Below are 12,472 nucleotides of genomic sequence, written 5' to 3'. Positions count from 1 at the left end.
CTAGTATTTATAATTTTTCTATATCAAACATCGTTAAATTATTTCGATAAAGTAGGAATAATTGGCGAGAAGTTTACCGCGTATTTTGTGTAAATAAACATCGTTATACTGTCGCTCCTCGAGATGACAAGAACTGCGAGTCTCAGTTTGCCAGCATAATTGGTGCGCGTTGTCAATTCCGAATATACGTTATTATCAAGTTCGAGGAACTTTCTCTTCAGGACGAGATCCGCTTTGCAATATTATAAACGCAGTTATTTGTACAAGCTCTCTTCCTTCTCTTCATTGAAAGTCGAGACAACCGAACCGTTCTATTAAAACGACAATCGAGTCGCTGGATAGCGAGCAAGGGTCGACAATTTCGTAGAGTATTTAATTATAAGGTTTCATCTCGAAATTTAGAAGAGTTTCAAATGCAAAGAGAAAAGTCAATTTCTTCGACAAAACGCTTTCATTTATCAAACATCACAAAAATAACATTCGATGGATATTAATAACAGACGTGTACACTTTTGAAATATTTACATCTGTCAGATAAAAAATTCTATCAATAATACATTAATAGTTTTATATATATATATATATATATATATATATATATATAATTTGTCTATTATTTTCTAGTCAGTCATATATGCTAATGTGATTCATTCATCGAGCTGTGAGCGAGAAACGTGTTGAAACGTTCATTTTCATTTCAATAATATTCCGGTGGCTGTATATCATTTTAGTGCCTGAAAATTTGAAATCGCAGTTTTATATTTTTATATGCACCCTGATCGTATTTTGAATTAAAATATATATACAGCGATCTTTTTGTTTATCGATTTCGCATTAATAAGGAAATATAAAACTGCGATATATTATGGTTCCTTTACTGTTCTCATTGTATTTTTTCAAGCTTGAACATTGCTGGTTAATTAAATATACTTCTCGGGATTGTTTTCATACTTTTAGAGATAATTGAAGATACTGGTATTTAAAAATATGAACGTTAATACTCGTATCAATTTTTTTCATGTTTTTTATCTCTGTACAATTATATTTGGCGTATTACGTACATATTTAAAATACAAGTATCTATGACCGATATATTTATAGTCCGTTCTTATTTAAAATCGTCTTAAGCAAGATCTGAAAATATTATACGGTCATCGTTGAAATCTTAAAGGGATCTAAAACCATACTTAAGATCTGAAATCTAAAAATAAACTATGTGAATAGCCGGCCTATGTATGTGTCTGTGAAGTTGGCACGACAATCTACGAATTATAAAAAAATACTAAGAGTTCTGATAGCACTTTTCATAGTTCTATAGTTCCTGATAAAAATTAAAAAGAGTTCCGCATTCCTTATACTAAAAAATCGAAATCGAAAAAATGTCGTGCTAACTTCGCGAATCTAGCACGACACTCTTTCCTCTAAAGTACCAAAACGCGTTGAATATTATTATTTTTAGCAAGAGTTCCCGATAGTTCTGTTCAAGTTCAGCCTATATATGCAATTTCAGATCGATATTTCAAAAATTAATAATTTTTAAACAATTTTTAAGATTCTCGCCCAGCATGACATTCTCCCTCTAAAGTACTAAACCGCGTTGAAAATTATTATTTCTAATAACAGTTCTCGATAGTTCTGCTATAGTTCAGCCTATATAGGCAAATTTTAGACCGATATTTCAATAATTAATAATTTTTTACGAATTTTTAATGTCCTCGACCAGCACGACACTTAGTAAAAATGTGTCGTGCTGATGATTTTCCGTAGTTTTACCGGCAGTTCTGGACAGTTCTATATAAGTTCTATCTTTTAGAAACATTTTTACGCAGAGTTCCGACCGATTACTATTTTTTAAATAATTTTTTACAATAACCCAGCACGACACTCCCTCTAAAGTACTGAGACACGTTGAATATTATTATTTTTAGCAAGAGTTCCCGATAGTTCTGCTATAGTTCAGCCTATATATGCAATTTTAGGTCGATATTCCAAAAATTAATAATGTTTAAACAATTTTTATGATTCTCGCCCAGCACGACATTCTCCCTCTAAAGTATTAAACCGCGTTGAAAATTATTATTTCTAATAACAGTTCTCGATAGTTCTGCTATAGTTCAACCTATATATGCAGTTTTAGGCCGATATTTCAATAATTAATAATTTTTAACGAATTTTTAATGTCCTCGACCAGCACGACACTTAGTAAAAATGTGTCGTGCTGATGATTTTTCGTAGTTTTAACGATAGTTCTCGACAGTTCTATAAAAGCTCTATTCTTTGAAAACGTTTTTACGCAGAGTTCCGACCGTTTAATATTTTTTAAACAATTTTTTATTATTATCCAGCACGACACTCTCCCTCTAAAGTACTAAGACGCGTTGAATATTATTATTTTTAGCAAGAGTTCCCGATAGTTCTGCTATAGTTCAGCCTATATATGCAATTTCTGATCGATATTTCAATAATTAATAATTTTTTACGAATTTTTAATGTCCTCGACCAGCACGACATTTAGTAAAAATGTGTCGTGCTGATGATTTTCCGTAGTTCTAACGGCAGTTCTGGACAGTTCTATATAAATTCTATCTTTTAGAAACATTTTTACGCAGAGTTCCGACCGATTACTATTTTTTAAATAATTTTTTACAATAACCTAGCACGACACTCTCCCTCTAAAGTACTGAAACGCGTTGAAAATAATTATTTTTAACAACAGTTCTCGATAGTTCTGCTATAGATCAGCCTATATATGCAATTTTAGGTCGATATTCCAAAAATTAATAATGTTTCAACAATTTTTAAGATTCTCGCCCAGCACGACATTCTCCCTCTAAAGTATTAAACCGCGTTGAAAATTATTATTTCTAATAACAGTTCTCGATAGTTCTGCTATAGTTCAACCTATATATGCAGTTTTAGGTCGATATTCCAAAACTTAATAATTTTTTATGAATTTTTAATGTTCTTAACCAGCACGACACTTAGTGAAAATGTGTCGTGCTGATGATTTTCCGTAGTTTTAACGGCAGTTATCGACAGTTCTATATAAGTTCTATCTTTTAGAAACATTTTTACGCAGAGTTCCGGCCGATTACTATTTCTTGAATAATTTTTTACAATAACCCAGCACGACACTCTCCCTCTAAAGTACTGAGACACGTTGAATATTATTATTTTTAGCAAGAGTTCCCGATAGTTCTGCTATAGATCAGCCTATATATGCAATTTTAGGTCGATATTCCAACAATTAATAATATAATTGTAAAAAATTATTTATGAAATAATAAACGGTCGGATCTCTACGTATAAATGTTTTTGAAGGATAGAACTTTTATAGAACTGTCGAGAACTGCCGTTAAAATTACAGAAAATCATCAGCACGACACATTTTTACTAAGTCTCGTGCTGGTCAAGAACATTAAAAATTCATAAAAAATTATTAATTTTTGGAATATCGACCTAAAACTGCATATATAGGCTGAACTATAGCAGAACTATCGGGAACTCTTGCTAAAAATAATAATATTCAACGTGTCTCAGTACTTTAGAGGGAGTGTCGTGCTGGGTTATTGTAAAAAATTATTTAAAAAATAGTAATCGGTCGGAACTCTGCGTAAAAATGTTTCTAAAAGATAGAACTTATATAGAACTGTCCAGAACTGCCGTTAAAACTACGGAAAATCATCAGCACGACACATTTTTACTAAATGTCGTGCTGGTCGAGGACATTAAAAATTCGTAAAAAATTATTAATTATTGAAATATCGGTCTGAAATTTGCCTATATAGGCTGAACTATAGCAGAACTATCGAGAACTGTTATTAGAAATAATAATTTTCAACGCGGTTTAGTACTTTAGAGGGAGAATGTCATGCTGGGCGAGAATCTTAAAAATTGTTTAAAAATTATTAATTTTTGGAATATCGACCTAAAATTGCATATATAGGCTGATCTATAGCAGAACTATCGAGAACTGTTGTCAAAAATAATTATTTTCAACGCGTTTCAGTACTTTAGAGGGAGAGTGTCGTGCTAGGTTATTGTAAAAAATTATTTAAAAAATAGTAATCGGTCGGAACTCTGCGTAAAAATGTTTCTAAAAGATAGAACTTATATAGAACTGTCCAGAACTGCCGTTAAAACTACGGAAAATCATCAGCACGACACATTTTTACTAAATGTCGTGCTGGTCGAGGACATTAAAAATTCGTAAAAAATTATTAATTATTGAAATATCGGTCTGAAATTTGCCTATATAGGCTGAACTATAGCAGAACTATCGAGAACTGTTATTAGAAATAATAATTTTCAACGCGGTTTAGTACTTTAGAGGGAGAATGTCATGCTGGGCGAGAATCTTAAAAATTGTTTAAAAATTATTAATTTTTGGAATATCGACCTAAAATTGCATATATAGGCTGATCTATAGCAGAACTATCGAGAACTGTTGTCAAAAATAATTATTTTCAACGCGTTTCAGTACTTTAGAGGGAGAGTGTCGTGCTAGGTTATTGTAAAAAATTATTTAAAAAATAGTAATCGGTCGGAACTCTGCGTAAAAATGTTTCTAAAAGATAGAACTTATATAGAACTGTCCAGAACTGCCGTTAAAACTACGGAAAATCATCAGCACGACACATTTTTACTAAATGTCGTGCTGGTCGAGGACATTAAAAATTCGTAAAAAATTATTAATTATTGAAATATCGGTCTGAAATTTGCCTATATAGGCTGAACTATAGCAGAACTATCGAGAACTGTTATTAGAAATAATAATTTTCAACGCGGTTTAGTACTTTAGAGGGAGAATGTCATGCTGGGCGAGAATTTTAAAAATTGTTTAAAAATTATTAATTTTTGAAATATCGATCTGAAATTGCATATATAGGCTGAACTTGAACAGAACTATCGGGAACTCTAGCTAAAAATAATAATATTCAACGCGTTTTGGTACTTTAGAGGAAAGAGTGTCGTGCTAGATTCGCGAAGTTAGCACGACATTTTTTCGATTTCGATTTTTTAATATAAGGAATGCGGAACTCTTTTTAATTTTTATCAGGAACTATAGAACTATGAAAAGTGCTATCAGAACTCTTAGTATTTTTTTATAATTCGTAGATTGTCGTGCCAGCTTCACAGAACTCCTATGTATAACCTATTTGCTGTATCGATAAATAATATTCTCAATTATTTTTATTCTCATATAACATTTGTATTATTTTACTTGAAATATAATAGAACACAATATCGAATTGAACATGCCTTGGTTATATATAGATGCACTGGCATCCGGTAGTCCGTTTTGACCATAAATCGGCTACGTCATTGAACTCTTAAGCCGTCTCGCCATATTCCTCTGCTCTTAGCCATCGTGATGCGTCACGAGCCTTATGATAAAAGTTACTCACGTCGCGTATGAATCATACGAAGCATCGAGTTCATACTGCCCTGCCTTGAATGTCGCGTGATCTTGCGTGTCGTTCGATCATACCTATCTTCGTGGTAGGCCTCTCTCAACGATACCGCACCTACATTATCATTCCAAAAATATGTGTCAGGTAGACAAAAAGTAAAGGTCAGAGTTTTGATACAATAACGAGAGACAGCTATTCTTGGAAAAATTTCTGTTGAAACTGAAAGACAATATTGGGAAAAAATGGAAAGGAGAAAAATCGTATATCCCAAAAGAAACGGATATCTATAAAAAAAGTGGAAGAGAATTAAATGGTAAAAATAGAGAAAACGTACAAAATAGAACAATAATCAATGTTCATAATTGGTATGTTTTTTTTCTTTTCTTTTCTTTTCTTTTTCTTTTTTTTCTTTTATTCTTTTTTTTCTTTTTTTTGGCGAAGATGAAGAGTTAAATAAATTTTACACATGTATAGCGTGCACTAAGGAAAAAATAAAAAGATGATAAAAAGAAGATAAAAGTATAATTTAAGAAATGACAAAAAAAATGTTTAGAGAGAACGTTTAGAGAGGAGGGGGGAGAGAGAGAGAGAGTAATATTTTCTTGTATGAAAGCTTTATAAAGTTCATTTAAGAGATTATTATAAAGCCTGATATGTGCGCATATATTATGAAAGATTCATAATGCAGTTTTATACTTTAGTTACGAGATTGGAAACGACAGCTCATATTATGTACGAGCAGATATTATTTCCAACTCTATATATTCTACAAACTTTAAAATTCAAATTTGTATAACATAGATACACGTTCTGCATAATCCTTCTTTTATAGATAGTAAGTTAATTATTTCGCTTATATATAGGGTAAAGGTATTGTTAGATAATACGTTATCTTGTGTGTGTGATACATATATAAAATAATAATGTTATTTTCGTCGCTTATATTTGACGCTTATGTTACTAAGATTTAAATTTCAGAATGGTACTGATTTTAAAGAGAGATGTAGTATTTAAAATAAAGTAACATAAAAATATTAAAATCAAAATTATGAATGAATATTTTTTGTCGCTTAATCGCTTTAATATTTTTACTTTTCGCATATATGTATATGATATTACATACTGTAACATAAGCGGACATTTGTTTTCATTTTGTATTTTCGATCTTGCTCATCTTGCGATATCCCGTACGCGCAAATCCGACTACAATCATTAGTCACACTTTATTTCGCGTCATTCACGCTAGAATAGTGTCAACCTTTCGAGAAAGGAACTCTGATTCATGACACGCTTTTGTGAGCTATGCTCGTTGGATCGAATGCCAGCGAGCGACTTGCACGATTTAACGATCTGTGGTTGTGCGCTTCGGCTACGCATCGCGCGACGATAAAACGTTTCTTCGGAATCAGCCGGTTCTTGTCGCCTGCCGTGACGTTATCTCGTGACGAGATCGGAGACGGTAGTATGCGCTTACCGGTTGTGGCGCCGGTGACCGTCGTTACCCTCACAGTCGGCAGTCTTCGTTGAAAATTGCTGAAATAGAAACGTCGGGTAGACATAACATTTTCAGAGAAACCCGTAAATCGTCGCTCTTTCCTTGAATGTCGACTGAGTGGTGCGTCGAGTTTCCTTTAACGGATTTTGAACGCACTAAAAGATTTGAAAGTTAGAAGAATTCTTCTTGAAGATGATATAGCAAATCGTTGTCCATGTAACTCGATATTAATTCAATGATGATTTAATAATTCTGTTTTCTGTTTTAATTACTCGTAATAAATTATTAAATTGTAAATAGTCAGGTATAAGAAATCATAACGATAATAAAATATATATAATATATAAGATATCGAAATGGATTTTAAATGGATTTTATCATATATTCCCGTCCACAGAATATTTGTGTTGTCAATTAATTATGATATGAATGTTTTTCTTTTTTTTATATATGAGATGCACGTTAATATATACAGCACACGCGCTGTGAATAATCTACAAAACTAAAAAGAAATATTCATAAAACCTTCTTTGTATTGTTTCTTCATAATATTCGCTGAGATTATTTACGATACGAGTCAGCAAGTTTTGCACAATTCAGCGCAATTTAAAAAAGCAGCGTTTATAAAAGTGCTGCGTTGACCGTGGGAACATTTTATCTTTTAAAGAATAGCATCAGTTAGGCACGTAATATCCAGGACAGAAATTGAAACGAGTTTAAGATCAGCATACTTTATAAATTGTTTTCGTAAGTTGTCCCAAAATGATGCTGTGAGAGAGTGGAATTAATTAAATTTTATCAATTATATTAATGAATATATTATATAAGGATATTTATCCAAAAACAATTTGGGTGTGTTCGTTACTTTGTAATATTATAATTAGAATCACGAAATTATACATAGATATTTAAGAAAAAAAATGGTTGGAAAACGAGTATAGTTTTTACGATACTCGATAAAATATCTGTATCGCAGGAATGAATTGACCTCGTGTTAATGGAAGATAAAACAAGAACAGTTTTGTGCCATAAATAACTGCGTGTTACATTGACAGACAGCGCTACATTATGCACATTCCATAAAGGGCACTTACCCTGATTAAGTCTCTAGGCTTATTATACACTGTATGGTATAGACGCAGATAGAGGATGGACGCATCGGATATTGCTCGGTAATCGTGCGAACATGAAAGGGCAGCGCAGAGTATTTTAGTAATATTTTCATTAGGTAGAGGATCAATCTCTCACTGTAAGAAATTAATTACCTTCTCGTGCATACGCGTGTATTTGTTAGCATAATTTGGTGAGGTTCGTCCTTCGCAGCGTACGTCAATTCGACGCAGCTTGTTTGCCACCCCCTTCCCCTTTCCAGTCCACTTATATACGTATTACACATCGTATATGTGCGTGTTTTCACTTCTGTTGGCGGGAAAGTGCACACTGTAATCTGATTTAAAGTCCACTCCGAGTGTGGTACCGTTGACTGTGGCCGTAGAATATAGGAACAGCACGCAATGGAGATCTACGTGACTGATAAAACGACCGGAGCTCGCGGAGACTTTTTCTCCCTCCTTCTCTTTCTACGGGATGTTTTATTTCGTGTATAACGCTCTTTATACATCGGATCATTAGTGACGTAGAACTTATCGAGCCTCATAACGAAGCACGGTCGATGCTGGAATCGTCAATCACAATGATAAGGCGTTTTAGCCGATGCTTATTTTAATTTCCTCGAATTTATTCCCGCACGCGCGTGTGTTCGATTCCTCTCCCCTTCTGTTAACTTTATTTATCTTTGTCAATGACTGGAAAAATCTCTCATTTATTGATGCCAAATCAAACAGTCATAAAAGCGGAAGTCTCCTTCAAATTCATAAGAATTCGAAATTTAATAAGTAGTACTATCTTTTATCTGATGTTTCCTCTTGTTAGTGTCTTTTATATATTTCGAATATATAAAAAGGGAAATTCAAGACTTTCGTTTTTTTTACTTTCTTCGCCAAATCCTACATTTCTCTTCCTCTTTTTTTCTCGCGCCCGATGTTAATCATCGGACTACGAATGGATCACTAAAGGAATGGATCGAGCCGAAGCTTCTTAAATCCCCATCGTTCATAATGGACGAGACGACGCGAGATGACTATGAATTTTTAATACGATCACGTCGAAATCATTATGCCTTGTCAGCGCGATTTACAATCCTCGTCGTGCGCGCGTAATGTAAGACTTATGAGACTTTATCGTGCTTCGAATAATAAGTCTTCCTGTGTTAGAACGAGAGCTACTTCGGATTTCCCTCTGACGACATCAAATAAAGGTGACAAGCCGCTAAGTGCCGAAAGAAAAACATTACGCTGGAAATTAACTTGACTTTCTCGCTGTATTTGCAACTTTAATAGTTAAATATAATCTGACAAGATTTTCGATATTGTAACACGTCTTATCTCGAGCAAGAATGTTATTACATTTTGTTATTACATGTATTACATTTTTTAATCTTTATAAAGAAGTAAATGTTTCATGTTTCTCTTTCGTATCATGTGAATTCTTAAAATGACTTGATATTAAATACAATACAATGTATGATTACATCGATAACGCGTAATATTAATGAAAATTTTGTCAATCTTAGAACCTCAAGATAGAATTTACATCTGACTTGTTGGTCTCACTTTTGAGAATTAATATCAATTTTCATTTAACGAAAAACTGTTTTTCGGATTCTTATTTTTTACATTTAATCTCTCGTGAGAAGTTTTCTAAGTAAATTAAAAATTTTGTATTTATTGGAAGAAAGTACTGAAATTCTATAAATTAGATTTGAAATTTTAAATTAATTGCTTCACAAAGAGATATTTTTTCATTAATTTAAATTACACTTTGTTACATCAAAAATTTAATTTAATTATCAATGCATCAAATATTTAAAAAATACAGAAATTATGCAGCAGATGACAAAATTTTCACCTCTGTTAAGCTAGCAGGACCAAATTAGCAAAATCAAACCAAATCTATCAAATTATTTAGTACCTATTTTTTACAACTTAGTACTCTTAGTATAGAGTTTTAGATTTTGTACCCTCGCCGATTATTCAAAAACTATCCCCGACCCTCATCAATCTCAAGAGTAAAGTACTCGTTTCCATTAGCAGAATCAATCGCTACTTGTACATTCGATGTGGCATAATTTGTATTATCAAAATATAAACATACTTATTCGATATTTTTATATATAGAATCATAAAAAAGAAAAAATTTTATTGCTGAATGTAATATTAAAAAAGGACAATACGGTATAAATATTGAAACTTTATATTTATTGTTGAGACTGATGAGAGGGTAGTTTTTGAATAATCGGTGAGGGTACAAAATCTAAAACTCTATATTTTGATAGTACAAATTATGCCACGTCGAATGTACAAGTAGCGATTGATTCTGCTAATGGGAACGAGTACTTTACTCTTGAGACTGATAGGGCTAAATTCAATTGGGAGTTGTTTGAAGCAGAAGGGATGAATATATTAAGTTTTTTTGATGGTACAAATTAGTACAAATTCAGTCTAGTGTATTTCTGTACTTGATTTTCTTTTTTTATTTTTTTTTTATTATAATCCTGCTGGCTTAATATTAAGGTGGCAGTGTTATGGTTTTTTTCGAAATTGTACAGGTTACAAAATTATTATTAATGGTACAAATTAGTACAAATTCAGTCCGTTATATTTCTATACTTGATTTTCTTTTTTTCTTTATTTTTTATTGTGGTCCTGCTGGCTTAATATTAAGGTGGCAGTGTCACGGTTTTTTTCAAAATTGCACAAGGTTAAAATTATTATTAGAAAATTTTCTCTGGACCAAAAAAAAACAAAAAATTAATCAAGCATATGTTACCATATTTTGCAAGTTAGTTTGTGTTTGTTTGCCGTTCTTTATTCGGATATGTTGTTGGATACTGTTCCATAATCCTTTTTATGAACAATATATCAGCGATCCAAAGTTTTTTTTACGAGTTATTCAGAATAGAAAAACATGTTTGAAAAATTGGGCCGCTCTATCGTAGCCGGATAACAAGGGCTTCTAGCTGCCACGCGACAAAGCCGATAATTATTGGATTTAGTAGAGCTATGATCTTCCTGAATGTGCACGTTTATCACTGTGGAAGATAACAGATAAAAAACTTTTTTATTTATATGGCAGATGTAGCGAGATTATGTTATATATAATTAATGAAGTTTCGAGTCTCATGCTATTACCGTAATTACCTCGATTATCATAATTGTCATTGCGATTATATGTTGCTGAAGCAGACGTGTTATTACATAAATACATCGACTAAATTAATTTTCTTAATCATGTTGCAATGAGACTTGCTATATCGGTTTAATGAATGTTTTCCTCGGTAACGAATAATACATATGCGATTAAATATCACAATTTAATTTCTCTCTCTCTCTCATTCATTGAATTATATGTATTTATATGCTGGATAAATATTTGAATAAATTTTTTATTATATTTGACTAGGAACACTACATGTATACATAAAATGCATATAATTATAATTACTTTTAAAGTGAGCAAAATATAAAAAGATTCAGGTCATTATAATGTTCATTAATATCATCAATGGATTATAGGCATAAGTGCTCTTTGTATTATGCAATGTGTTAAGCACACGTCATACGATAATGCATCATATTTAACGTTTCTTACGTATCTTTAAACAGATCTTGTGCGACTCATCGAATGTTCTAGTTTCGAAGAAACTGCGCAAGAGCTTAAGCTACGTAAACCTGCTCGAAGTGCAAATGTGAGAATGTTAACACATCGTTGAACACGTTCATTAACTTAATATCATTTCAACGTACAGTATAATAATGATTACACTGTAGCTTTATTTTACATGAAATTATAGATCGTTTGTTTCTTCACGAGATATTTTTCTATAAAATTTCTTGAAAATGAAAATGCCATAAAATTTCGTTACATTTAGTTTGTTAAAAATAGAAAAAAATAGTACATAAAATTCCTCATTTTCATTAGCTTCTCATTCTTTATACAAATGTTATATTAAATAAGAAGCAAAACAAGGCTAGGAACCAAAGACGCAGGGTAATGGTGCGTGATAATAATTATATTATGATAGAAACTTTGTAAAGTTATTTATCTTACAATAAGGAGCGTAAAAATATGTTTAAATTTTTATATGTTTAAAATGTACTGTCGACGATGTTTCCTACTGTGGGTCTTTTTCAAAGTCAAATAGGAAAAACATAATTTAAATATTTATTTATTATTTATTGTTCTTAATCCATGCCTTATGGCTTTGAATGGACTTCCAGTCTTACAGAGCTTTACAAGTTTTGTATTCATTAACGTATAAAATATAAAATATAAAATGTGATATAATATATAAAATTAAAATAGAATAGAAATAGAAATAGAATAAAGTATAATATATAAAGTGTATAGAGTGTAAGGTGTAAGTTACAGTAGTTGAATGGAATAAAATAAAATAAAATCTAAATCTAAAATCTAAAATCTAAAATCTAAAATCTAAACTTTA

The 12,472-nt window shown here is 31.7% G+C and overlaps 1 protein-coding gene across 4 annotated transcripts in view; it reads left to right on the top strand.

Annotated features, from left to right (window-relative positions):
* The window catches only part of Kek5 (leucine-rich repeat, immunoglobulin-like domain-containing kekkon 5 protein), a 269,622-nt gene that overhangs the window by 2,559 nt on the left and 254,591 nt on the right, over positions 1 to 12,472 (top strand). The window lies entirely within an intron of this gene.

Source organism: Camponotus vicinus, unplaced genomic scaffold, assembly GCF_025532165.1.
Source record: "Camponotus vicinus isolate PSW18456_S1 unplaced genomic scaffold, iyCamVici1.0 SCAF_4, whole genome shotgun sequence".
NCBI classification, from domain to species: domain Eukaryota; kingdom Metazoa; phylum Arthropoda; class Insecta; order Hymenoptera; family Formicidae; genus Camponotus; species Camponotus vicinus.
Note: the sequence above shows the minus strand (reverse complement) of the source record. Positions and strands in the feature narration are given on the sequence as shown.